At 38.6% G+C, this 27,170-nt stretch overlaps 1 protein-coding gene across 2 annotated transcripts in view; it reads left to right on the forward strand.

Annotated features, from left to right (window-relative positions):
• Positions 1 to 27,170, forward strand: part of NAV3 (neuron navigator 3) — a 554,479-nt gene that overhangs the window by 90,338 nt on the left and 436,971 nt on the right. Inside the window, exon 1 of one of the 2 annotated variants that reach the window (XM_087765093.1) lies at positions 21,309 to 21,399. The exons of the other annotated variant lie outside the window; for it this stretch is intronic. The gene's annotated coding sequence lies outside the window, so the exon portion shown is untranslated. Of the gene's footprint in view, positions 1 to 21,308; positions 21,400 to 27,170 lie in introns of those variants that run through there. 2 annotated transcript variants of the gene reach the window in all.

A 27,170-nucleotide genomic window follows, 5' to 3' on the forward strand; every position in this document is an offset into this window, starting at 1 on the left:
CTGCTGTGTGCTGGCTTCGATGAAGGCTGTGGTAGGAGGGTGACGGCTTGTTCCCAGAGCAGGGGGGAAGTGAATGCGCAGGAGGATGGTAATTCCTGGGAACAGCAAGGAGAAAACACACGAGAGGCTGCTGGGGTGACTTTCTGCGTGGTCCCTTTGGGTCTCAAGAGAGTCTGGGGGGACAGGGAGCAAGAAACATTGGAGAGGGTGAAAGCATGAACAAAGGGATCTTTTTTGAAAAGGCAGACTGAATAGAGGGGAGACTGGTTTGCAAGTTTCTCTTACTGTTGTCCTGTCTTTCTTACCCACCAGAGAGGAGTTGCCTCCCTTTTAAAAGGCCCTAGCTTATATTATAATAAAACACAGCACTGGAGACTCAAAGCCCTTTTGGTTTCCTTTGGGGTGCTGACTGTAAGAAAAGATGTAGTCCAGGTTGCCTTTAAAGGTCCCGCTCAGTCAGGGACCCAATGGACAAAGATTCCTTATTTTTGAGACCTGAGTGTGTAGAACCTACATATTCCATCTAGTTCACGTCAGTCCCAAAACAGAGCAAATGGTAGTGATACAAGTACCCATAGGTACCTTACATTATTAGCGAAAAGTTGATTCAAATTGTATTTTGTTGCTGCATCATTTATTTCTCTAGAAACGCACTTAAAACTCAGATCAGGAAGCAACTTTTTCTTAATCTTGCCCTGGAATGGATTTTCTGATTTTCTTCTTACATAACCGAGGTTTGGCTAAACAGGAAAAAATAAAAGGTGTTTGAGAGTTCATATTAGAAAGCTGTGTGTGTAGGGGGAGATAAGATGAGGTTTGGGGAAAAAAAAAAAACCAACAACAGTTAGTTACACGTGAGGGAGGTGGTGGTGGGAGACTACAGAGGGCTGATGTGTTTACCTGCAGTGTCCTGTTTGCTTGTCTACAATACGCAAGGGAAAGAAAACGGGGAAAAATGTTCCATAAGCATCATTTTTTTTGGACTCAAAAGCATGTCTGATTAATTTCTAATACAGTAGTGGCAGTCGCATTGTATATGCTCCACATGTCTCACTTGTCCTTTTTGCCTACTGATGTTCAAATATGAATTGGTAACTCAGTCATATTTTTTTTTTACATAAAATGTTCATTGAAAGGAAGTTCAAAAACATGAATGCTAGTCATGAATTCATTATTATCACATTATTCTCTTGTGCATTCTGTTTATGGCACTGACAGGACTGAATAACATTACTGGCCTTCTTAAGCAGCACCATATTATTATTATTATTGCCTGGTGTATTTAATTGTAATGTTCATTACAGATTTTATGAGGTGTGGATTAAAGGTAAAAATCTCTGGAGTTGAGCTGCCCATAATCATGCTGTGGGTTTCAATTATAGAATAATTCCTCCAATTATTCTGCCTAATTTTAGGAAGCAAAGGTCACAGGAATAAATTTTCTTTGTGTGAATAAACACTGGGGAAATTATTGAGGACCTAACTATTATCATATGAGATGACAATCCATTCTGTCAATCTAGGTACTTGCAGGTCACCATGATGGCGAATCTCTGTGCAGTTTTGTTAGCAATGGTGCTAGGAGTCAGAAATTTTAAGGGAGCCTTTGAAAACGCTCCCTGTGAGGCTGGTTGCTCCAGTAGAGCCACTGCAGGATCCATAGGCTTTGCTGCGAGCACATGTAGGTCAACACTGAGTGTTTTGGTGAATTTCATCCTTTTTTTTTTTTTTTTTTTTAATAGTATGAGAAAGACTAGGGTAGTGGATGTTACAGATGTGTGGAAGTTCCACAGCTCCTTTGCTGTCTCCTGTGTAAGACTGCATCAGTAGTGGTCAGTCAGTTCTCTGCTTTGATTTAGGAATAAAAATATTTTCCTACTATAAAAGATGGGGAAGGTTGGTTGATGCTTTTAGTTTTTCCAGAGCCTCTGAGGAACGGCTACAATACAGGAATAGCACAGTATATTACTAAATTTTAGTATGTTAATGATAAGGACATGGAAAATTACTTCTTTGGGTATTTAGTGATCCTCTTATGCTTCTACTTCACTTGAATGTTAAACAGTTCTGTAGACATTGTACTGGCTACTTGCAATTTCTGCAGCCGTTAACCACCTAAATGTAATATGTAGAGTGCAATGATGTCAGGAGACTCCTCAGGTGCTCTCTTTAGATACTGTCATTCAACTCCTCAGGGAATGGAGGCTGCCACGGGGCACCAGCGTGTCTGAGCAGGTGGCCCTGGGGAGGTTGGAGTGCCCTCAGAGGCCTTTGAGTCACAACTTTGCAGGACCTGAGCAGCCCAGTCTGACTTTCAAGTTAGCTTTGCTTTGTGCAGGGGGTTGGACTAGATGGCCTCCAGAGGTCCTTTCCCATCTAAGTCCTTTTATAATCCTATGACTTAGCCTAGAACATGCTTTCCCCCACTTCTTCCTGCCCTCCTGCCTTCCTACATATTTGTTAGCCTATTTACTTTGCTGAGAAAAGTATGCACATCAGAACCAACAGACTGTAACCAAAAGTGTAACTCTTCATTGCCTCAATTAGTTTTGCTATGACTGCTCTCTCAGCATTGTGGGCACGTATATGGAGATGTTCATAATGGCTAATGGAATACAGCTGAGTGAAAAATACATGATGTTATATAAAGATTGATACTTGGGAACATGCGAAAGGATAAGAAAAGATAAGACATCCAGTTTTTCAGAAGAAAAGCTATAATGGAGATCTGTCAAGAGGAGACCTTTGGGTGGGAAATGAAAAACAGTTTTATTCCTGTGTATAAATAGAATTCAGAGCTCCCAGACACAATGAAATAAAAAAGCAAAGAGATTTGTCACTTGGATGTAAAGGAAACGTGGGAGATTTATGTCCCTACACTAAAAAATCTCTTGTATAAGCCAGCCAACAATTTTAGTTTTGTCAAATGAGAGGGGAATAATTATTCATTCTGGTTGATCTTCTATAAAGGAATGTGCTTATTCAAACTAGATGCATCTGATGATAGAAAATGAAAAGCTTTGCCTTTTTTGCCTTTATAAAAATCTGATTCTTTTCTTTATGGTGACAGTTAAAAGGAAGAAAAAAAAATTAGTAAGGATTATCCTAACCATGCCCCCTTCCCCCCCGCCCCCCCCCAAAAAAAACCAAACCACAAAACCTCTTTCTGCAGAGCAAAAAAAAAAAAAATCATTGTAATTCATTTTAACTTGTCTAACATAAAAAGAAAAAAAAAAAAGGGAATAAGAACTGTAAGTGAAACCTCACTCTAGAGTTACAAGATGAAATTATGTGGGATATGCCTTGGATCACTAACAAATTGGGATGGAGATCTTCATCTTTGGGAAGCATTATTTTAATTTTCCGCTGAATTATTCAAATGTGAATCCATTTACACATACTTCGGATGGCGAAAAAGTCTTATGAGACTCTCATGAAAGATGGACTGGGTCCCAGAAGCAGAGGTGATGGTTGGACTCTAACAGGTAACGGTAGGTGGAGCCAGGGCTGGAGTCCAAACAACCTGGTGAGAACCTAGGAAGGGAATTTTTAAAATGCTAGACTGCTGCCTTCCCTTATTCTTCAGAAACTTTAATGGGACCTTGCCAAAGCTTAGATTTTTCTTGCTGCTCGTGTCATTTGACATCTCACTTCTACAGTGTTTGTTGGAAGGGAAAGGCTGCTGTTGCTTAACTTAAGCATAGGAGCATATTAGTCTCTCTGGAAAAAGATTTGTGTATTTATGGGTTCTCCTGTTACTATAAGAGTCTCTCTACACTTTCACATTGCTGAAGCATAACTTTCATACTCTTAGAGATTTTACATAACTGCTTTGTGATTTGTGTCTGAAGAGCCAGTTATAGCTGGCTTTCCTAGAAAAGTGTCTGTGTAGTTCATTATGATTGTGTCACATAAGAGTTTTTAAAAATGAGATTGCTCTTTACCAAAGAAAGAACTGTATTTTTTTCCTTATACTTTCAAAATCTGAGTATGTGAAAACTGGTATTTTTCAAGGGTTCATGGAGGTGATTCTTTTATTCTCATTGAGGTGATGGCGTACACTATGGATGTAAGCCATGGTTGACTATTACTGTGCACCATCAGGACATTACATCGTGTGGTAAATATTGCTCATGCCTCATGACACTGGCTGAGTTCAGATTGTGTTTCTTTCTTCTATACTACTTGAGTGTAGGTCTCACTGTGCAAGTGAAATCTATGAATCAGAAAATAAATAACTCTGAAACTGTTTATAAACGGAAGGCATCAAACAAGTTGTTACTAACAGTATTTAATATGTAATGTGTATTAAAGTGTCCTTATCGTGTGTGAGATTGGCTGTGCTTTAGTGTACACTGGGCAAAGTCCATTGCCACCTCATGTATATATGAAACCATAATGAGATTAGTGGGGAATTAGGTTAAAAGGGTGAACATCTTCAATTTGAAGGAGCCATGTAAGGCTTCCTGTGATAGTGGGAAGCTCTAATGAGAAACCTTTCAGGGATCCCTGTGATCCGGGGAAAGAGAAGGCGGGGGGTAAATATCTGTGAGTGACTAGTAAAAATCTCTTACTGGATTCTCTAAATAAATCCCATCGTGTCTACAGTAATAATTTTATCAACTAGTTCCAATGTACTTTTCAGACACATCCTGTCAGAAAGCAGAAACACTCTTTTAGACTTTTAAAAGTCATGCTGAATTTATGTTAAAATATAATCTTTTTTTAATGACGGTGGCATTCTCGTAATAGTGTATTTCTCAAACTACTTTAGTGCTTTTTCTTAATAGTAATTTTGAGCAATTTTTAAAAAGTACTGAAGTTTCTTACTCTTGTGAAATACAAGATAAACACATACAACATGATACTTTGACCATTATAATCTTTGAGACTCTGTAATAGATGAGTGAGAAGAACCATAGCTATAGTTCAGAGTTTGAGCCCACTTTAATATTCCAGTAATACCTTAAAAAAAGGAGAAAATTTATATATAAAACCTCATATCAACTATATTTTATTTCTTGTAAGTAATGAAAGTTAAATTCAGATGGATATAAATCTTTACCTAGGAGGGGTGAGTTATGTGGGTACTATGTGATGAACATATATGAAATGCCTTTTTCTGTCTTGCGCTTCTCTTAAAGTCATTTGCTGTCATCTTCATGGCTGTTGATCACTGTTATAGAAAGTATTTCAACATTCTCGCTCTTCAAAATTTTTCCATGAATCTGACAGTTGGTACCCAAATAAAGTCATTACCTAAAGCAGCATCAGAGAAGAGAATGTGCTGCTATTATTACTTTTGAAGAGCAGACTTATTTTTAAACTCTGCTCAGCCTGCTATTATGTGCATGCTGTTTTTACCTTGCTATTAAAATATCACAACAGAGATCAAATTCAGCTGTGATGAAGAACATGCCATCTGTATTTAATTCTATTGCTTAAAAGTATGCTATGGTAATAGTCACGTGAAAAAAAAGGAGTCTCTCAAGAACTTATTCAGTTTGCATAAAGACCAGGCAGGGCTTAAATATTCACAGTTTTTCCTTTTTGGTTTTATTAAGACAGAATGGAAATGCAAGTATTTGGGTCGAATTTTCAGGTGTATGTGAAATGTACTAAATGCAAGTGGTTTGGGAAGGTATCCCACCCTAAGCATGGGGCAAAGAAGGATTTGGTTAGCTCTCACACAGCATTGGGTGGCTGAAGACAGATCTAGTTGATGATAACAATGACAGCCCCATCAGGGCTTTTGTAGGCACGTGGAGTGAGATGACCTTCTGTCCCATATACGTCTCTGGAGTATGAAAACGGGACAGAATAAAAGTTCATGGCTTTGTCCTGTCTCCGTGCTGTTCTCTTGTGTTATATAGATTTGTATTTCGCTAAGCTCCACTGAAACATGTGGAAGTTATCTATCTAGGTTGCCATTTTGTAACCCAGGAAATGACCATGTCCTTCAGAGCGGGGTGTGGGTGTGAAAGAGGGTAAGAGATAAGGAGGGAGATGAAGCTGTAATTCCCCAATGTTCTTGTAACTGGCATAGGAACAGCTGTGGTAATGCAATAAGCAAAGCAAGGTAGTACTTCATCTTCTGTGTCACTGGATATTGATCTGCCTTATTTTCTTTGCTTGCTAGCAGTAATGCAAAATTGTAGAAACTTGATTAAGGTACTTCATAGCTGTTTAGCACCTTCTTAGGAGTAAAGTGGGAGGATTTTCTTTTTAACAGAAGATGTAGCAGATATACCAATAACGGCTGAAGCGTGGTTGCCTTAGTCTTCAGAAATGGCATTCGTGTGGGGGAAAATGCACATCTCAGCCAAATATTCTTTCACCCTCCCTCGTGGGATGGGCATGCATAAATGTCCTAGTGAACTAGGACAAATGGGAAGGCTATTATTATGGTAGAAAAACTTTGATCCAACTCTCTGTGAAGTCTGTAGAAAGAGTCTGACAAACTTTCCTGGGAATTAGAAAGTGGATGAAAAAAGCAGTCCATGGGAAGAAAAGCTATTGCATTTTCCTTTTCAAACTTAACTGAGACTGATTAAGCATTTCTGTGTTCCAGTTTTCTTCAGAAAGCAGTAACTTTTGTCCCCCTCCTCCCCTCTACTGCCTACAGAAAATCTGGTTTTGCTGGTGTGTTTTGTTTGTTTTGGTCTGGTTTGTGTTTTTTAAAATGCAAGTATCATGATACAACATATACCTGCCTTATTTGAGGGGTGATTGTGTGCTCTGTTCAGATGAAACGGCCTTACTCAAGTTGCTACACAGAAGAAAATGTTAGCATAAACTGCATTTTTCTCTAGATACCTTATTCCAGTGGCTTAAGACTAGATTGGGAACTGTCAGTTCTAACTTTGTTGAAAAAGTGTATTATCGCTCATTCCACGGGATAGCAGAAGTGTAGCTAAGAGGACTGTAGATAATATTTAGTGTCTGCAAATGCATTTTGTGCTTGCATGTAATAAAACTAAGAGCAAATAAAAGAATACGCGGTCTAGAATATGGTACTTTGTACAGTGGATACAAAACCCTGTTGTTATCTTCCTAGTTGAACAAGGCAGACCTGAAAATGTTGTGGACTGCTGGCTGGATATCTGCTTCAAGTGCATGTCTGTGTTGCTTTAAAATGTAGAGACTTAACACCTCTGATATGACGGCTGAGGTGGAGCAGGTTGAATGCCTGTGTGTATTGGGCTAGACGCAGCCTGGACACTCTTGATTTAGTTTGTCAACAAACTGTTGAGCTATTCGTAGATATCGTTAACCGAAATGGCAGGAAGGTAGTACGTAAGGCAGAAAAGTGTAACTGTCCTTCTTGCCCTTATGTTCTGTTGGTGTGAAAAGTACATTCCTGGAGAGAGCAGTGAGGACGAAAGGAGGGTACAAGGGTTGCTCTTTCCTTGATGTCATTAGTAGGCTAGTGCAAGGTGAGTGGCTGTAGAAAGCTCTCAGCCTTAGAAATGTCTGTCATCGTTGCTAACACTTGTATTTGTTAGGCGGACAATAGGCGTATTTCTGTGAGATCTTTTAGTTCATCAGATTCCAAACCTGCGCTGGCCTGAGGCCAAGAGCACCGAGCCTTATCATCCCCTAAGCAACATCATAGTTGGCGCTCGGTATGAACCTGAACCTTAGCAGACGACTTCTGTTGCCAGAGGTAAAACTAGATGGTGTCACAGGCCCTGTGCATGATCTTGTTCATCTGTAAGACACTGAGCTATTTGCAGATATCATTCCTGGAAAGAACTGGGAGTGCGGGGAGTACCTTCACTGGGTGAAGATAACAACCTTTCCTGACCTTCTCTGCACACAGCTTTTAAAGTCACTGGTGAACAGCCTTATTTTTCATAGATTTTTTTCTTTTTTTTTTCATGCTGTAAACTTATGGGGTGGGGACAACATCAATTTCACCAAATGATTTAGTGAATATTGCTGGGCAACTCTGTGAAGATGACTGTGCTTGGAAGTTCTTGTTCCCTACTCAGGGGTGTTTAGTGAGCCTTTCCCTTATTTTTTTAATATTTCTTTTTAAGGCCTGGTTATTTCTTTTTGCTTTAAGGAAAAGTTACAATCTTGAATACATAATATTATCAGTTGTTAGCTCATTGAGTTACCACTAACACATTTTCATATTTGACTTACAAATATATTGGGGGTGTTGGGGGGTGGAAGAGCAGCTGTGAAAAGGTCACTCCTGGCAAATGATTCATCGTGATTAACTCACTTTCATGTGTTGACTAGCAAATGTTTCTATCACCTGGAGACCAGGGTGTATTAGGAACAAATGATAAATATGAAGTGACAGAACAAAATAACTTGACAGGGCCTGACAAAAGATCTGTTAAATAACCTTTCTTGTGGAGATTTTGCTTCTGTTATCTGACTTCATTTCCAAGTGTATAGAGAAAACACAGTGGTGAACTTGGGAAAGGGACAATTCCAACTTCCTCTTCAAGTGTGTCACTCACATGAGATATAAGAAAGGTCAGCAAAAACAGAAAGACAGAGTGGGAGAAATAAATAATAATACACATTTCCCATGAATCTGGAAAGAGGAACCCGCTTGTCTTAAACTTCCTAAGTTTCAAGCTTGTCCATGTCCCTCTGGATGGTATCCCATCCCTCAGGCGTGTCAACCTCCACCACTCAGCTTGGTGTCATCTGCAAACTGGCTGAGGGTGCGTTCAATCCCACTATGTCATTGATGAAGATATTACACCGTACTGGTCCCAGTATGGACCCCTGAGGGACACCACTCATCACTGATCTCCATCTGGACATTGAGCCATTGACTGCTATGCTCTGAATGCGACCATCTAACTGTCATGGTTTAACCCCAGCCAGCAACTAAGCACCACCCAGCCACTCGCTCACTCCCCCCCGGTGGGATGGGGGAGAGAATCAGAAGAGTAAAAGTGAGAAAACTCATGGGTTGAGATAAAGACAGTTTAATGGGTAAAGCAAAAGCTGTGCGCACAAGCAAAGCAAAGCAAGGAATTCATTCACCACTTCCCATCGGCAGGCAGGTGTTCAGCCATCCTCAGGAAAGCAGGGCTCCATCACGCGTAACGGTTACTTGGGAAGACAAACGCCATCATGCCGAACGTCCCCCCCTTCCTCCTCCTTTCTCCAGCTTATATACTGAGCATGACGTCATATGGTATGGAATAGCCCTTTGGCCAGTCTGGGTCAGCTGTCCTAGCTATGCTCCCTCCCAGCTTCTTATGCACCTGGCAGAGCACAAGAAGCTGAAAAGTCCTTGACTAGTGTAAACTCTGCTCAGCAAAAACCAAAACATCAGTGCGTTATCAACATTATTCTCATCCTAAATCCAAAACACAGCGCTCTACCAGCTACTAAGAAGAAAACTAACTCTATCCCAGCTGAAACCAGGACACTAACCAATTCCCATAGCTTAGCTATGGGTTATGTCAGGTGAGGGCATAGTACCCCAGCTGCTGAAAGACAGAGGCTAATATTGCCTGTAGTGTGAAAATGCTTGCCAGGTCCTTGCACAGTATTCAAATTTGTCTCCTGTGGGGAGAACTTAGTGGCAGTTTGTTTCAAGGTCACTTAAAATGAGGTGAAATAGTACATTTGGCAGTCAATTAAAGAAGATACTGTGAGAGGAGCAACAGTTTGAACTGTGCAGAATTTCTAGTCAGTGCTGTTTGTAGTCTCCTAAATTGAAAGCTTCTGTTTTCAAAGGATTACTGGAAGAGGCTAACGATGTTGGAAAACACAGCCAGATGTAACTGCAGGTGCTCTAAGCTGAGAGTCCTGAAGAGCTTGTTGTTCTCATAAAGGGTACAAATGTGTGGCTTTATTCCTTCCCCAATAAGATTGTGATCTTATCTTTGCATACAATATGATATTAATTTGATTACAATATTACTAACTGTGATGCTTTTCTTGACAATGATAATAATGGGTATGAGGAGGACTTGGTCTTAAATGAAGATTATACAGTGGCAATACAGGAGTCTATTTAAAATGACTAATGTCTTACCTATCAGGAAGCATCTAAATTGATGAGTTTTAGAGGCTGTTTCATTAAACTAGGCTATAAAAACTAAATGATTTTCATATTTTGCTTTATCTTGTACATAGAATTCACCTGCATTTAAGTGGTATGTAGCTTCTGCTTAAAAACATTGAATAGAAACATTCAGAATTTGCAGAAAGAAAAGAAGATGCTTGAGTGAGTTAAATCTGCAGCATTTGTAGATGACCTTACCCAAAGTAAACAAAGATTTCGTTACCAATTTCAATTTTTCCTTTATTTTCAGAGCTGACTTAGGCCTCAAATTCTGTTTGAACCGAGGCTTTAGGGACTTCTTAAATACAGTACTTTGAATGACTTCCAAAAAGTTCGTTGAACTGGTGAGAAACTAGCCAAAAGCTAAATGCTTACGTGCATTCCTTCTACTTTTTCTATCAAATTTCTCCTACCATATAAAAAAGAAATTTAGTAAGTAATAATAAAGACTAAAAAAATAATAATAAAGACTAAAATAAATAAAAACTACCAAAAAACTAAATTAAGATAACCTTAATTTTCCTTCCATTCTGCTTAATATGTTTTCAAAAACAGGTAGTAACATGCTTATTTACAATATATTAGGCATGGGGGGAAGGAAATTAATAGGATAAACTTTCAACCACTTCCAGCTTGCTTGGACTCCTTTTGTTTAAAAGTGGGAAAGCAAGGGTTTGTTTTCCAGTCTAAATCAAACTGTATGCATAATGCCTGTTTATTCTGAAACCGCTTACCATATGTGCTTATGTCCCAAGTAGTTCTTAACGATCAAGCAATATTTGGATAAATATGTTTCAGAGCAGACTTCAGGGAATTTCCCTGAACACTGAGGTGTGCAGGCTAGGTACCACAGGAGAGTCTAGTTTTGATGATGAAGCCATTTTAAGAAGTGCCTGCTTGCCCTGGGCTGCTTCTGTACAGAAATTTGCCATTTTTTCACTGGCATGGTAGGAGTATTTGTGGAGCTGCCCTGTAAATGAGCTCTGTGGAAAAAAGCTGGGTAAAAGTGGCACAAAAGGAAGAGGATTTCCCCATTTTCACACATTTGAACACAGTTACATCAGTTTAACAAAGCACATCAGCTTAAATAAGCAGGATGGAAGTGTCTCCCTTCATAGTACTGTACATTGATTTTGATTTTAATGTCAGTGGAAGTACATAGTAAAACTGTCACATGTAGTTCCATAAAATCAGCTGGTTTTAATGAGCTGCTATGTTAATTTAAAACATATTCACCATGACAAAGACATGCCATGTAATTGTTGAATCTCCTTTGTGTTTCTTATAATTGAATATTTAATTACAATTTTAAAATGATAATATAATTAGCATAATTTATTTGAGAAATCCATATTACTATCCTTAATTACATTATTTCTACCAATGCTGCACAGTAAAGATAGTCTGATAAGGGTTCACATGCTTCTATTCCTTGGTGCTTGCCCTCTAGACATCTGATAGTAATCCTTAAATTTCTGAGGAAAGTAGCTATCATAGCAACATTATGGATATGCATGTAGTCTGGCAAATCAATCCCATTAACCTCTCTTCCCCCAATGTTTTGGATATTCGTAGCTTTTTGCAGGAAACTATAAATGCATAAAACTAACACTAATGCAGGTTTAAATCCTTGCAATCTGTTCTGCTTTCGGGATGTTTGTATCACTGCAGATGTTCTGAAAGAATGTAATCCAAGTACAGTGTATATTGGATGGTTCACTTTTAAAGACTCATCTTTGAAGAAATATCTGTTCAGTGGTATAAATTTCTGGTTAAGCCAGATGTCACAAACCTGAAAATGAACTGGAGTCCTTCTACAGCCATGTGTATTTACACCTTATGTAAACTGGAAGTATTTGGGGCATAAACATACTGGGAAGGACTGACTGTGTTCTTGAGGGAACTGAGGATGTGTCAGCTCTGTCACTCACAAAGGGACCATCTGTGAAGGAGCTGAAGTGAAAAAGCCAGCTCTCGGGGTGCAGGAGCCCGGCTCTGCGTGCTGGCTTTGTCTCGGCGAGGGTCATGTCAGGAGCGCTCAGCTTGCCGCAGCCCCCAGCGGTCCACAGCTCGTGAAGGCAAAAATGATATCCCGTGAACTGTTTGCCCAGATGTAGGATCTGGCATGTGAATGCCCTGGCGTCGCCTGCCTGTGGCTCTGTGCCTAAAGGTGGAGAGTCTTTTCCTGTCTAATTCAAGCCATTGGTGCCAGGGAAGTGGACAAAGCTCTTCTGTCCCTATAAAAGATATCTATGTATAAAATCTTTATTACAATTAAAGAAAGAAATGCTTCTTTGTCCGATTGAACTGTTCATTGTGTTCTCTCTTTGCATCTATTTTTCTGGTTTTCATTCAAAAAGAAGCTATATTTAGGGAGAAATATCGGTGAAGTCTAAAGGAACACATCAAGTTGTCTTTGGAGTTTAATAAACTTGGCTGTGGTAGGACTCAGACTGTCTGTGTCTGGTGATGCTGGCTGTCTAATCCAAATGTGGTTGTTCGTGAAATAAAAATGGTTCTATGCTTACAAATAGCTAGTAATTTTAACTCAATGTGAGGCATTAAAAACTCCCCTCCTTCTCTCTATGCTTACGCAGCCTGGTAGGAAGGAAGCCTTTTTCTATTTTGTGTACCGGTACAGGCAGAGGCTCATCAGAGCTCAATAGGGAGATAGTATAGCTAAACTACACTATATGTGTGCATACAACCCATTGGAACAAATTTTTTTATGCTTCTGGTTTGTGTATTTTTGTACGCTGTGTAATTATCATTGATTTTCTTTGTTACACCATACAAAGCAACAGCTCAAAGCATTCAGCTAAAGTCTGAGCATTAAACGTGAATTAAATAGGAAAAAAAAAGACTTGAAGTATACTTTGAGAAAATAAGATTAGAGGTAAAACAAGAAAAGAACAAGGTTTATTGGACAGAAAAGGAATGGGTAATCCTATGCACTAGAGAGGATGAGGTGAGAAGTACAAAGGAAGAGGTAATGAGAGTGTGGAGAATGGCTTGTTTAGGTAGGGGAAGATCCAGGTTATATGCAGAGGTGGCAAATGAGGGATTAGAGGGTAAAATAAGCCAGTTACTGGATCAAATGTTGAGGAATCTGGTTCAGTACAAAGGGGTGAAAATCTAGGCTGCTTGGGAAAGGATTAGTATTGAGAAGTGATAATTGCAGTTGAAAAGGAAGACAATAAGGCTTGCACAAGAGTGGAAAAGAAGGATGAAAATGAATCTGAAAAAGCAAAGTAAAAAAACAGGATTTAGTGAAGCAGAAGTCTGCCATGTAATAGAAGCCTCTCATTTAATCCAGGAGGGGATGATGATAACACAAATGAATAATCAATTTGGTTTCAGTTTTCCTGACATGGTGTGTGCCTCAGAATCTTTCCTGGAGGACAGAGGCAGGGAGGTCACGGTTGTGATTACATGAAATGGATTTGGAGCACTTACCATTTTCAGCTACTGCCAGGTATGCTCCAAGGGGTAAACTTTCAAAACCACAGTCGGAAGATGTGAGTACAAAAGCTTGGGGTTTGTTTGGATGAAAATGGATTTGAGATGCATCTCTCCCAGTGAGTTTGCATCCTTAACTCTGTCAAGAGACCTCCCATTCTTCCCCAGAGATGTGTATTTATTTTTAGATATGTATTTGTATAGTGGTAGGGAATTTTTATGTAGCCAGTGTGAAGTTTTTTTCCCTTGAGTAGGAAATTCTGGTGCAAGAATAATTTTAGTTGCTAATAATAGCAGAGTTTGGAGCAATTTTGGCATTTTTTTTTTACATGGAATTCAATGAAGCAATAATGAACAGAGTTAGTCCAACCCTAGTAAAATGTATTTAAATCATTCTCTGATTGATTGGAGGTGTTATCATTGAATGAATTATTCATGAGGTATTTTTCAGACATAGATTAATGCAAAATGTATTCACACTTTATTTGAAGCAATATTGGAAAATTAATATATGATTGCAATTAATAATTTGAGTGTGGGTAGGTATTGTTCACAATGATTTTTGCAATGCCTAAGATATGAAAAAGAGTAAGTCAGATATAGTGATTGGAAATGAAAATGTCTGCTTATGCTGCAGAGCTGAGCTCTTCCAAGGGAGAGAAACCACCAAGTCCCTTTAGAAAGGTCCTATAGCATTTTTCTCCAGTGTCCAAAGTTGATGATGCTATTGGCGGAATGCATCTGCTTCTTTGTGTATTCTGAGGATAACGGCAAGATAGCCCAAAGTTCCTAACAGCAAATACTATTTCCTCATTTTGCTTCATGAAAAATGCATTTGTTTCAGGAGAATAGCTTTCCAAACAGTTTCTTAGATTTCTTTTCACTGCCTGAGGACTGAATTCTTATGACTTCTGCATTTTATTTAAATTTTACCCTTGTCAATAAAGTAAACCATGGAAGTGAAGTGAACATCTGTGTCTGTGTATCTTGGTTGGATCAAGGTTGGATACATTTTTTTCAAAGGTCTGTGCTAGTCTGTGACAAGTTCTTGGTTTCAGTCCCAGATCAAATGTAGTGGCCCACATTATATGGGCCATTATACACTAAGCCAGTCCAGGGGACCTGATCTGGCCTTTCCTAGCCTTGAATTACATGAATCTTGGCTAATAGCTGTCTGTCCAATGTGAAACAGAGGCACAGGATAGCCTACTGGTTTCAAATTATATATGTTACTCAGTAGAAGAAGGTGGCCTTCATCTCTTAACAATTTGTTTATATTCATTAGAGGGATCTAACTGTAATTGCTCACATTTTTAATTTTTGGCTATGATGCAGTAAAAGGCTGATGTATTAGCATCAGATCTTGGGATACTCTGCTATTCCACACCGTAACACTATTTCACATGAAGGCAGAAGAAACTGAATACTTTGACATGTAATGTTCCTAGTGTTTTTCTTGTAACATTCTACTGCAATTCAGACTTTCCCCACTGCCATCTGACTGGAAACAACCAATTGTTAAAGACACCCAAAGAAAAGGATGCCTAGTGTGGTTTTTATTTCCCAAGAGACAACTACTTCTGTGATCATTGCCTTATCTAGGAATTTTGTAAAACCATGGTGATTTAATAAATGCCTGTAAGTCACCTTTCAGTGCCTACCCATATCCTATATTAATTCATCAAATAATGAGCCGGGGGAGGAGAACCTGCTTGGTGTGGAAAATCATGTTCAGCTTTGACATTTTAAGTCTGACTGCTAGACTGAAAAAGTATTTGAAATAACTCTTGAGGATTCTTGACATGTCACATTTGTAACCAATATCTCCTTACTTTGTAATGTAAATACGAATTTAAAAAAATAGTTATTTTTCTTGTCTTTTGTTTCCTGACCGGTCATTTACTCACTTTGGATTGATTTCTGCTTCCCAAATAGGATGTAATACAAGACAAGTCTTTAATAGTCTTGTTGGGCACACTTATTCAGAAATAACTATATTATTATCACAGGAGTACTTTTCATGCTATTGTCAGAAAGGTGAAAGATGTATTAAGGGTTACTTGAAATGAGGAGGCGGACAAGTTTTGCCTTTATCAAAACAAGATGTGAAACTTAAAGTACGTGCCAAGGAGCTGATTAGGAACAGCTAACGCTGTTTTGGTCAGCAGAACTGTAAAATTTCCACACTCACATGCACTTTGGGCTAATCTTTTTCTTTTCCAAAAACTCTGAGGTGAGTGGAGTTGATGTTAGAGGAATTATCCGCAAACAAGTTAGTTTTCTTTGAATAGTTGTTCATGATATATCTTCCTCTTATGGAAGCTCCTCCACTCCCCTGGGCTGGAGATGAGACCCTTCAGGGTGATGTTGCCTTTGCCCATCTCAGCTCCAGAACAGGATTGCAATATACAGCTCAGCAAGAGACATGACTGGATATTTCCTCTCTTCACTGCACAAGATGTCTTGCACAATCTCTTCAGAAGTTGCCACGGACTTCAGTTGTCGAACATTATATTCAGGCTTGTTTTTCCTCTTGGCCATGGCATCATTCTTACTTCCACTACCAGACAGAGGGCATTGCAAAACTTCAGAAAAATTCCTGAGGCATATCAATAATCTATTGACTGTGAGCAGTGACAAATGACATATTACCTATTTTCTTTACCTCTGTCAGGAAGAATTGTGATGCCTGATGTGGAGTAAAGGTGAGTTCCTCAACCCTTGATAAGATGTCTGTTTTCAGAATTAAAGATAATTGGAAAGAAATGTGAACGGGCAGAACAAATATGATCTGGATGCAGTTATATGTAGTGAATAAGGTTCAACCTCATTTGTGACTTAATGACTCAGTGGACTGCATACCAACTTCAAATTTTAAAACAATGCAGATGTTTCAAAGACACAAGATTCTATTTCTTAGGTTTCATGTAAACTATAGAAGATCAATTAAGCAGAAAATTGTCTTTAATGAAAAAAATATGTTCTGTGATCAGTGTCTTTCAAATGCCAGATATTCCTGCTGCACACTTGATTGCAAAATATTCAAAATCTGTGTGAGATATCTTAACAGAGAATTACAATACAGTGTACTTCTGTATTTTGTGCAGTGGAAGCAGTAATGGACTGAACTATTGGGCCAGGTGACTGTGGTAACAAACAGTTCACCCATGTAATTTTCATTGCTTGTGTTTTCAATTCAAACATTAATACAGACTTACTATATTTTCAAATATTCCCTTTGTTTAATATTGCAAGAGAGATAACACACATAGATCTATCACAGCACAGATGCTCGCCATTGAAATCCTACAAAAAGGATTACTTATCAGAGAAATATCCCAAACATGTTAATTAAATGAATAGTAATCTATTATGAAGCTAAATGAAAAAAAAAAAAATGATTTGGCAGCTCCTGGTTATTATATCTTTATAGAGTGGTGTATTGAATTATGTCTTATCTTTAAATAAATGGGAACTCTCTTTAAATTAAATTATTAACTATACATGCAGTCCACGCTTTCAGAGTTTTAAAATTTGTTTGGCTTTCTCCCTTCTCCCTGGTCTTCTGTTTTTATTTAAAACAAAACATGCCCCCCACCAAACAAAACCCCACCACCATCATCATTTCAGCTTTCACTGTCGGTTCACCAAAACCCTTTTAAAAATTAGTCTGAGTTCTAGTCATTATTTCTACTGTTGAAGGAGCAGAAAATACTGAAGGCTTAACTTCCCCCCCCCAAGTACATGATGATGCAGTAGTACAATCACTATGTGCTTTAGTTGAGAATACAACATTGCCATCAAAAGTGCTAAATGGATCTTCATGACTTATTTTAACCTATGACAAGAGAGTTAAGGGACAGTAAAAGATTATTTATCCATTCAAAAAATTATTGAAGTTAAATTTCCAAGCGTATCACCGTGCTCTGAAAATATCTACAAGTGTTTATACGTTGTTGGCATAAGATAAAGGTCAGTCTGTTCAAGGCAAGTTCATTCTGAAAAGTTTTTTTTTTGTAAATATTTGAATTTTAAAGAACTTGTGGCTGCCCTTTGGGCCTAAATTCACACTTAATACTGACAGCTGACAATTCTACAGCAATATTTGCCTTTGGGGAATTTCAGTGAATATTTACTAGATAGTTCTGACGGTCCCTCCTTTACCTCGTTGCTTGAAAGTCTCCATTACTAACTGCATAACTTGCTGAAGAAAAATTATAACATACCTTGCTTTTCCATACTGGGTAACAGAATTGCCTTTCATAAGCCACTTTCTTCCTTATCGTAGAAAAGTCTATTGAGGGTCTGGATTTGATTGCCAGATGATCTGCCCTGGCTCTTCACTGCCTTTGCAGAAGTAAGAGCAAGTGAGTTGGGGCAGGTCACAAAGCATGCGTTTGCCTGTCCAATGCATCTTTTTTAATCACTGTGAGGCACACAAATGTCTGCAGGTGAATTGTGTATCTATAAGAACACCTGTTATTGCACATTTTTGTTTTAATAACAGTTGCAGCTACCAAGATGAAATATATTGGCAGAAATAAAAATCTTTTTTTGTGCCCTTTAATTCATATTAGAAATGCTTGCCTGTTTTCAGCTTTTTGGGGTTGAGGGCCTAGTATTTTTTTTTTATATCTATATAATTCATTTTTCCAATTACATTGCATTTATTTCCTGTAACTAAATGTCAGGCTTCTTAAGATAGCAATTTTAAACACTTGAGGGTAAAAAATAAAATAACAAACACAAATAGGAAATTAACAGATATTCCTGTCAGCATGTGATTAACTTGATTTACATGGAATTACAAATGTTTATGTAGCAAACATTTGGTCCACATGTTGTAAACTAAACCCGTGTAACTAAAACCTTTGTCTGCATTTTTGCGTTTGAACACAGTATGGTTCCAGGTTCCAATATGGTCAAAGTGAACAATTGTTCTTAGCTACATTTTTTGTGGCATTTGCCAGGCCCTCCAAATATGCCTATTGTAATGTCTATTACTATAAAGGTTATATTGTTCTTTAGTTCCTCACAGTAAGGAAATTATAAAGCTCAACCAGCACTGGGTATGCCTCTGTTAGCTTTGTAGCCTATGTTGGGTTGAATGCCTAACCACTAGAAAAGTAAGTAAACAAAATTAAAAGCAGGGATTGTTTCTGATTAAAAAAAAAACACAAACAAACAAACAAAAAAACCCCCAAACAAAACCAGAACACAAAACCAACAAGAAAGAAAAGAACAAAACAAACGAACAAAAACCACCTAAAAGTAAGTTTTGTTTTGGTTTTTTTTCTTCCTAGTTTGGATATAATTAGTCAGCATATGAATGTAAATGATCTGAAACACTTCCATCTGGAGAGATGTTTTTATTAGGAATGAATGCTATTTTTCCCTTATTTCACATTCCCTTAGTTTTGTTTCCAATTTAAATGATTCAGATGTTGAATATCACAAGGATAAGTTCCTTTAAAAAAAAAAAAAATTCTTTTTGAATTTTGGTCAATTCAGGTACTAATTTAGTGTTGTTCTGCACTATTTCAAAAGCAGGGATTTTCATTACTGTTACAATCACCAAGCCACCACAGTAAGGTGTGACTTTTCTGTGATCTCATTAATGGAATAGAAATTGGCACTTGACATGAAATTAATTCATCTTGCTGCTCCTCGGGACTATGGGGAAGCGGAGTGAGCGCCTGCCTCCTCGCAGCCGGGGAGAGGAGGAAAATCCAGTTCCAGCAGGAGAGCCCTTTGCAGGATACTCTCAACAGGAGGAAAATTGCAGTCAAAGCTGGAAACCTAAATCTGGGTTTTATCATTGTGTCAGATAAACAAACCAACAAACAAGCGGGAGGTAAATAAATGGCACGCAGAAAGGAGAGATGAAATGGGAGCAGACGTGGTGGCCAGGAGGCTCTCTGTGGGCTGCTGAGGGAAATAGAGAGCTGAAGAGCTGATCCCCCCACTGCCATTGCCCCCATGCCTTGCAGACTTTCAGGGGAAAACATCACCTCTCGTTCCCTTCTCCTGCTGTCAGGTGTACTTCAGGATTGACACTTTTTATTTTGCTGCAGAAGTCTTCAGGCGGCTGGTGGTGGTGCGGAGGGGAAGCAGCGATTTTGCTGGTGACGTGCATTATCCTGTTGTTCGTCCTTCCCGTGTGGGGTAGTGGCAGGTGGCAGTCAGGCCTCTCCTCCACCCCGTGCACCTTCGGCACCCACTTGTTCTGTCCTAAAGCAGTAGCCAAAGACTAGGGCTTGGCAAGCTGACATGGCGGACGTGGGGCACAAGGTGAGGCAGGCTGCTCAGCCTGCCTAGGAGCTCAGGGCAGGCCTGGACCCGGGGCCTAGACATGGCTGCCTCGGGCAATGGCTGCTCAGGCAGGCTCTGGCCCTGCTGCCTTCCCTCCTCACCCTTGATGATCCCTGGGGATCTGTGGGGCCATCGCTGCCGCCACAGCCCTGCTCAGGTACGGTGAGCTCAGACTGCCTGGGGGTCGCGCCTGGCTCAGCCCCGGCTGTCCTGGAGCACTTTCAGCCTGGGTCTTGAGGTGTTGATATGAATGTGACGGCTTACAAATTTATAATGTCTTCATTAATGACAGTGTCTATCATGTGTATCTATACCATAATGTACAGTTCCCCCTCAGCAAATTATGGAGATGTTGTGCAGAGAGCTTTCAGGAGAGCCACAGTGGTCCCACTGCTCGTCTCCACAGTTTCCTCAGGAGTGTGTGCCGGTCGGACTGCCATCAGTGCAGACAGCCTTGCTGCGCCTCACGGCGGCAGGCATGACTCTCTTCTTCGTCTTACAACCCATACTTTTTCCTTCATCTTGTAACTCACCCCTGCAATTTGAAGTAAAAAAAAAAAAAAAAAAAAGATTAGCCGCAACCTTTTTATACATGGGTCATGAATCCACATTGAGGACTGTTAATTAGTTGTGTGCCTTATTTGCCTTATTTATCCAAACCAGTTTTTATTTTCTTTCTTTCTGAGTATTTAAAGACTGAGGGTCATTTTTGATGTTGACACATCAATAAGTTGTTGCTGTTACCTTAGGTGCTGTTTGTCACAGCCGAGTGCTTGCATAGCTGCTCTTGCCTGGCAGCAAATGCAGAGAAATTTGAGGTAGTTATTCTACCCAATCAAACATATTTTTATTATTTGAGATTTTCACAGTGCCATTGCTGAGCTGTTGCATCTGGTTCAGATGGTGTTATAATTAGGGAAACTATTTCTTCTCACTTAATTCAAAATGGATCTGCATCTGAAACAGAGGGAATCCAGCAAAATTTGAGATTCATTCTTGTTGCATGTGGACAGTGATGCTATAAGGAATGGCAATTAGTTACTGTTCAGAGGTATGGAAAGAGGAAAAGTAGCTCTTCCTAGTAATGCACTGTGGTTAAAACAAAATGTATTTAGGGGCTTGCTTTGTTAAAATTATGTGACTACGGAAAAAGATCTTTGAAAATTAAACATTTTCCTCCTTCTTTTTAGACGCCTCCCATATTACAAAATACGAGAGCCTCTAGCTTTAGGAAGTATTTTTTGAAACAATCCATGAGAGCTTACAGAATTGTGTTTTAAATTTGGGGTTGTCTTGGATTTCTGTAAATGCCGTATTTCAGAGTAACTTATCTGTTCATGTCGAGTTTATTCTGGGGACTGTGGCCATATTTTAAAAAAGAAGCTATGAGGTCATAAGAGTTTTATGAAATAGGCCATTGATGGAAAAAGCTTAGGATGAAGCAGCTTTCATGTAGGCAGTGTCGGGAGTGGATTTTGGCAGAGAAGCAGCACCCACAGCAACTGTGAAGATCAGTGTGTCTTCCATTTCTCTGTCTTGGAGCACTGCTTGCTAAGGGGATGTCTGCTGGCAGTAATCAGGTACTGACACTTCTAAGATTCATGGATTTTTGGTACTGAGAGCTTAAAAAGTGTATGGCTTTAGTTCTTGCCTTCCATAAAAAGGAATCTTATCAGAAGTGGTTAAATTGTGTGTTTTCCTGTGTTCTTCATTCTCTCTCTCTGTTAGCAGTAGTAATATTTCATTTAATTGTTGAATCTAGTCTGACAACAGCAAATTATGATCGTAAAAGAGTCACATAGTAGTCTAGCACTAGTGTCAGTCATGTGTGTAGTGGCTGGTGAAAGGATGTCTTCTAAATATCCTGCATTCATGTTTTGAGAGGTGTACTGGCTCGTGTTGAGGACTGTCAGGTTGCAGTGTAGATGAATGGCAGTTAACTGAGAGACAGCACTACACTTAAGTACTCCAACATTGGGCTACTTAAGGGAACAGGAAAAAAAAGGGGGAAAACAAAGAAAAGTAAGAATTCTAGAGAATTGTTTTAAGATACTCTTTGCTTGCTTATGTACAAGCCCTTTTTTTGGATTTAAATTTTGTTGGCAGTTTAACTTTCTCCCCTCGCCTGACCTTTCTTCCAAGGTCTCTCCATCTGCTTTCGTTAATGTAATAGCTGTTTTCTCCTGTCTTGTAGTTCTCCTAAAAAGCCTTGGTGGGGTTAAGTCTGTACTTGCCAAAATCAATCTGTACGATTTACTCGGTTGTTCTATTTTTAGATTGCTTCCTGCTCTGTGGGAGATGCAACAAGCAGAACCCTCATTTCTATGCAGAATCATAAATTCTGTAGCATTTCCAGTGCATATGCTCCAAGTCAGGCAGAACGGGGAATTGTACCTTTGCCTGCTAGATCCAAGCTGAAAGTTGGGCTCAGCAGAACACAGACATATGCTTTCCTGATTTCCCCCGGCCGCCTTTGGACATAGGTGTCAGATGAATACAACCTGCTTCAGAGCCTGAGAAGTGTGGGGACTTAGTTGTCTTCTGAGCACTTCCTTTAGAACTGAGGCTACCTTAGAGAGATATTTTAGGTTTTTTGGATCCTGAGAGCACTAGAAATTATCGATAGGTGGAAGGCCTTGCAAACTGACAGGAGAAAACTGAAATGCCCTGGAGACTTGAGCAGTAACAGGGCAGGATCTGCACAGAAACTTGGACAACGTGTTTAGTGTGATTTGATATTTGTAGGTCTTTGCAAATCTGGGTCTACCTGTGAATGAATGTCTTAAGGAGCCTGTGGTGGTGAATAGGAGCATGGGTAGGATTCCCATGCATTGAGTGGATTTCTCCATGACTTACTGAATACTGCTAAAATTCTCAGGAAAGGGACTTTGCTCTTTGTTATGTAGCACTTAGCACAGAGGAAATCATGGTCTGGGCTAGAGTTTCATGGCAGTACCACAGAATAAATATAGAATAATAACTCTCAACCAAAGAAGCATTGTACTAGATGCTTTCCAGACCACTGGAGAAAGTGATATCCCAGAAAGGAAGCAGAGAAATTCTGGTGATTCCAGTAGGAGCCATTTCTTGCCAATGCCGTCGAGAATTGCAGACTTACAGCTCCTTTGAATCAAGCTGCATAAATACAGTTATAATTTGCATCCATGGGAACTACCTGCACCCGAGCACCTGTAAAACTCTTGGACAGCAAATTATTTTTTGGTTCTTGTTATGGCCAATAAAAAGAATAGCTGCTTAAGCTTCCAGAGTATTGATCAATCTTGAACCTCTGAGATATAGGAAGAAGTTTTGAAAGGGCCCAAATAATTAGGGAACTAATACTCATTGTTGTGAAACTACCTTCACATCCCAAGTAATTTACAAATTTAGGCACTAGCTTAATCTGTTGGAGAACTGGGTTTAGTTTTCTTAGCCAGTGTTGTCCTTAGGGAATAATACGGTGCTTGATTCAGATCCTGATTCAGATTCTAAAATACGATTGTGGTTCTCAATTACCATACAACTTATTGTGAAGGGAATCCCTGGAAGCTTGTGCCATGAAAAAGTACGCTATATAGGTTTATATTTCAAGCAGTCATGAAAATGTTGTCCGAGTATCTGATGGCATGAATTCACAACTAAAGGTACATGTTTTTATGGTTTCACTAGATTTTGGTCATATCCAGGTAAGTCTTCCATACTTATTATGTCTCTCTTGTATTTTTTCCATTATTAACAATGCAGCCTATGAAGATAATGATAATTTGAAAGAGGGTTCTAGGTTTGGTTTTGCTAGTATTGTAGTGATAAAGCTCTTTTTGGCACCTGCCTGCTTCTAGTTAGACTGATTCTAGACCTTTGTTTCCTTCTTTTCCATATAGGTAATCAAAACTAGAATAAGAGTAATGCTTGCCAGAAGCAGAAGATAATTCTGTGATTTCTTGAAAAAGTAAGGTTGGTTTAGTGCTCCATGTGATATTCTGTCTATGGCTAATCTATAAAACACATCCAAAGAGAATCAGCAATGTTTTGCAGAGTTTTTCTCCTATTTTCTTTTCAATTGATTATTTCATTTGGAAGATAGCTCTGTAGTAAGTGCAGTTTGTTTTCTGACTATGCTGCTTCATGATCCTCTTTCAGTTTAGAATCTGATTGGAAAGAAGAGCTGTATTTTCCTCAGTCTTGCTGTGTTAATTCAAGCAACTGTTTAAAGAAGCAATTCCATAGCACAGAAAGGATTGGACATTTTGGTGGGAAGGGTGAATGAGCAAACCCGAAGTTATCTGTAATAATAATTATGATCAATTTCTGTGCCTGCTAAACTGACAGAGGTTAGATAAGGATTGGGTTCTGCCACAAATTGAGGCTTAGCAACAAGGCTTAGTAATGTGTGTGTCTGTCTGTCTGTCTGTCTGTCACAGTATTTGACACACGTCAGGCTCTTGCATAATCTTTTCCTTGAATAAATAGGGCACTTCAGAATGTGCCAGAGAGAACAGGCACTCTGCACACAGGCAGAGTGATAGACTTGATGATTTATTATCCTCTTTCTACTGCTGGTTTTATTAAACTATGATTTGCCCTATATATATATAGCTTTACTGTCAAAATAAACCACTATAATATGCTGGCCCAAGAAAAATGATTTACAAGAGAAGGAACCCTTTTATATCTGTCTGCATTTCAACAAATATCATTATAAAATACTATATGGTTTTGCAATCTTTTTGTTTTCCAGCTACTAGACTGTATTTCCATTTCTTAAGATATTTTCTTCCCTTTTGAACAAGAATTCTGCTTTTAAATTTCCATTGTTGTAATTCATGCTCAATTAAAGTTGAGTGACTTAATAATATCCCTGTACAAAAGTTGTTTGTCTTCCCTGCTCCATAAAAGCAAACTTTCAAACTAGATTGAAACTGTTTTCTTACATATAGCAATACTTCCAGTTCACTTTTAACACATACTTAGTTTTAAACAAGTTTCTGTTTGCAGATGTCACGACGCTTCAGTCCTGTGAAACAGTGCTTTGCTGGCTACAAAGCCCACTGAAGATTGGTTGCTTAAGGCCTTTTTCACTCTACAAGTCACGTTCCTTTTTGTAAGCCTCATTGCAGATCAATTCATTCAAGTGACACAGCAACAAACCTCCAGCTCCTAATTATAGTTCTATCAGCCAAAGGGGTGATTTTTGCGAAGAGTAGGATGCAAGTGATGGACTATTGTGTGCAGAACCACCGTCATGAGCTTTTATGTCTGTGCAATGGTAGTGTTTGTATATTTGTGTATCTGCTCATATCTGCATGTAGAAACAGATGAGTTGCATTTTCTGTTTTTTAAAAAATACAGGGCTCCAGCATGAATCATATTTTATGGATGAAGTTCATTTGCATTAGGTTTAAATTTTGTTCATTTACCTACAATTATCATTGCAATTTCCAGAAAATTACAGTTTAGTCAAGAGGGACTTCAGGATGAATAATAAAGGGGTGAATGAATGCAGCATGTATGTTGCAGTTCCAGCCATCTGCTATATGTTTATCCTGGGAGTTTCTGCTCCAATTGAATTAGTACTGGCAACTTTGTGATCCCATACAGTCTCTGACTACAGAAGTACAGAGAGAAATTCTGCTTTTACATATATCTATGCTTTTTGGGGTTAGGTAGTTTTGTTTGGTGTCAAGTGGTATACCAATCTGAGCTCCGAAGTTACCCTATGTGGATTATGTCTGTCTTTTAATGTGGGCATTTTCTTTTAAATGAGCTTTTCAAATTTTAGTGGCGATTCATCTCCTTGGGCTACTGTGCCCACCAGAAAAAGAAATCTTCTCATATAATAGAGAAGAAACAGTCTTTGCTGAACTCTCTGCTTGTAGCAGGGCACACCAGGAGACTGCTCTCTGTTCTGGTGCTTCTGAGTTCGGAGCTGAATAAAATGTGGAATTGCTTATGAATGCCATATTTGCTGCAATAGTGGCCTGTATTTTTACAAGGAATAATTGCTAGGGAGCACTTTTGTCAGAGATATTATGTCCACAGATTCTTTTATTGCTCTGCTGGGGGTTTTGCAGAAACTGAACTTGCACATTACAGTTGAGGTGAAAGTCTGGTCTGCAAACAGCTTACATCCCTAAATGGGGGAGGAAGAAGAAATTCAGCCATAATAGCATTATCCTAAGGGGTAGAGGGGAAGTCCCTCAAAACTAAGAAGCGTATAAATATACCTAAAGTCTGTAAATATTGAACATTTCAACTCAGAGTCAAAAAGTATGTAATTATGTTTTGGATTTTGAGCTCATCTCTGAAGTTAGTTGTGTAGCTGCCATGTACTTAGAAGCTGGATATTTTCCTGTCACATTCATTGAGAAGTGTGCTTTGTAATTTTTTTTTTTTTTTTTTTAGTCTAGCAAATGTTTAGATGCAACACAAACACAATGAAACTGACTTCACAAATCACAATAGTGTAGGTTTTTGCTCTTGATTACTGTTATGGCTTTCCCAGTTTTATGCTGCGTAGAATTTACTTATTTCTTCTTGTGAGGGCTTTTCTCCCAAATTATTGGTATTTTCTTAATGTATTTAAATGCTTTCAATGTCACATAATAGAATTCTATTATAACAGAAAATTATTATCTTGGTTAAAATATCTGATCAAAATATGTTCTTGGTCTTCCAGTGTGTCTGATTTTTTACTTCTACAGACTTCCATGAATTTCTAGATCCTCTTTTGACATGGCAACGCTTCTTTTGCATGTGGTACAGAAGCTGTAGGTAATATAACAATAACCGTGAGAGCAAGTACATATTTTGCAGTGAAATGTAACATTTTATAGCTTTTAATTAGAAAAAAAGAGCAAATAGTCTATTTTATATCTATATGAAAAAAGATGTGAAGTGTTTCAGCTTCTTAATCTTCACAGTGTCATTTGCCAAATGGGGTTTGGTTTACTTTTATTTTCATAATAAAAGCAAGATCTTACACTGTTTTCTTAATACTTTAATATGACTTGTGAATGGTGCAGCTGGTTTTGTTTGGTTCTATACAAATCCTTCCTGCTGCTAGCAGATATACAATTGATTCCAAATAAATGCTATCATAAAAATTACTTATATGATCAAGTATAATCAAAAATCTAGGTGTCCAAAAAAACATTGAGTCAACAAAGAAACAACTTCATAAAACTTGAAACAAAAGCATACCAAAACAATTATCAGATCTTCGCTTAAATTGTTACCAGATTGCTTAGATCCAAATTTCTTAATATAAGGATTCAGTCTTAGTAGATTGCCACTATTTTCTAAAATTCAACTTACTTTAATGGCTTTTTTCAAATTCTTGTTCCTTTAAGTA

The sequence above is a fragment of the Nipponia nippon genome, unplaced genomic scaffold, assembly GCF_047370975.1.
Source record: "Nipponia nippon isolate SJK-2023a ecotype South Korea unplaced genomic scaffold, ASM4737097v1 scaffold_3, whole genome shotgun sequence".
In the NCBI taxonomy this organism is placed as follows: Eukaryota; Metazoa; Chordata; class Aves; order Pelecaniformes; family Threskiornithidae; genus Nipponia; species Nipponia nippon.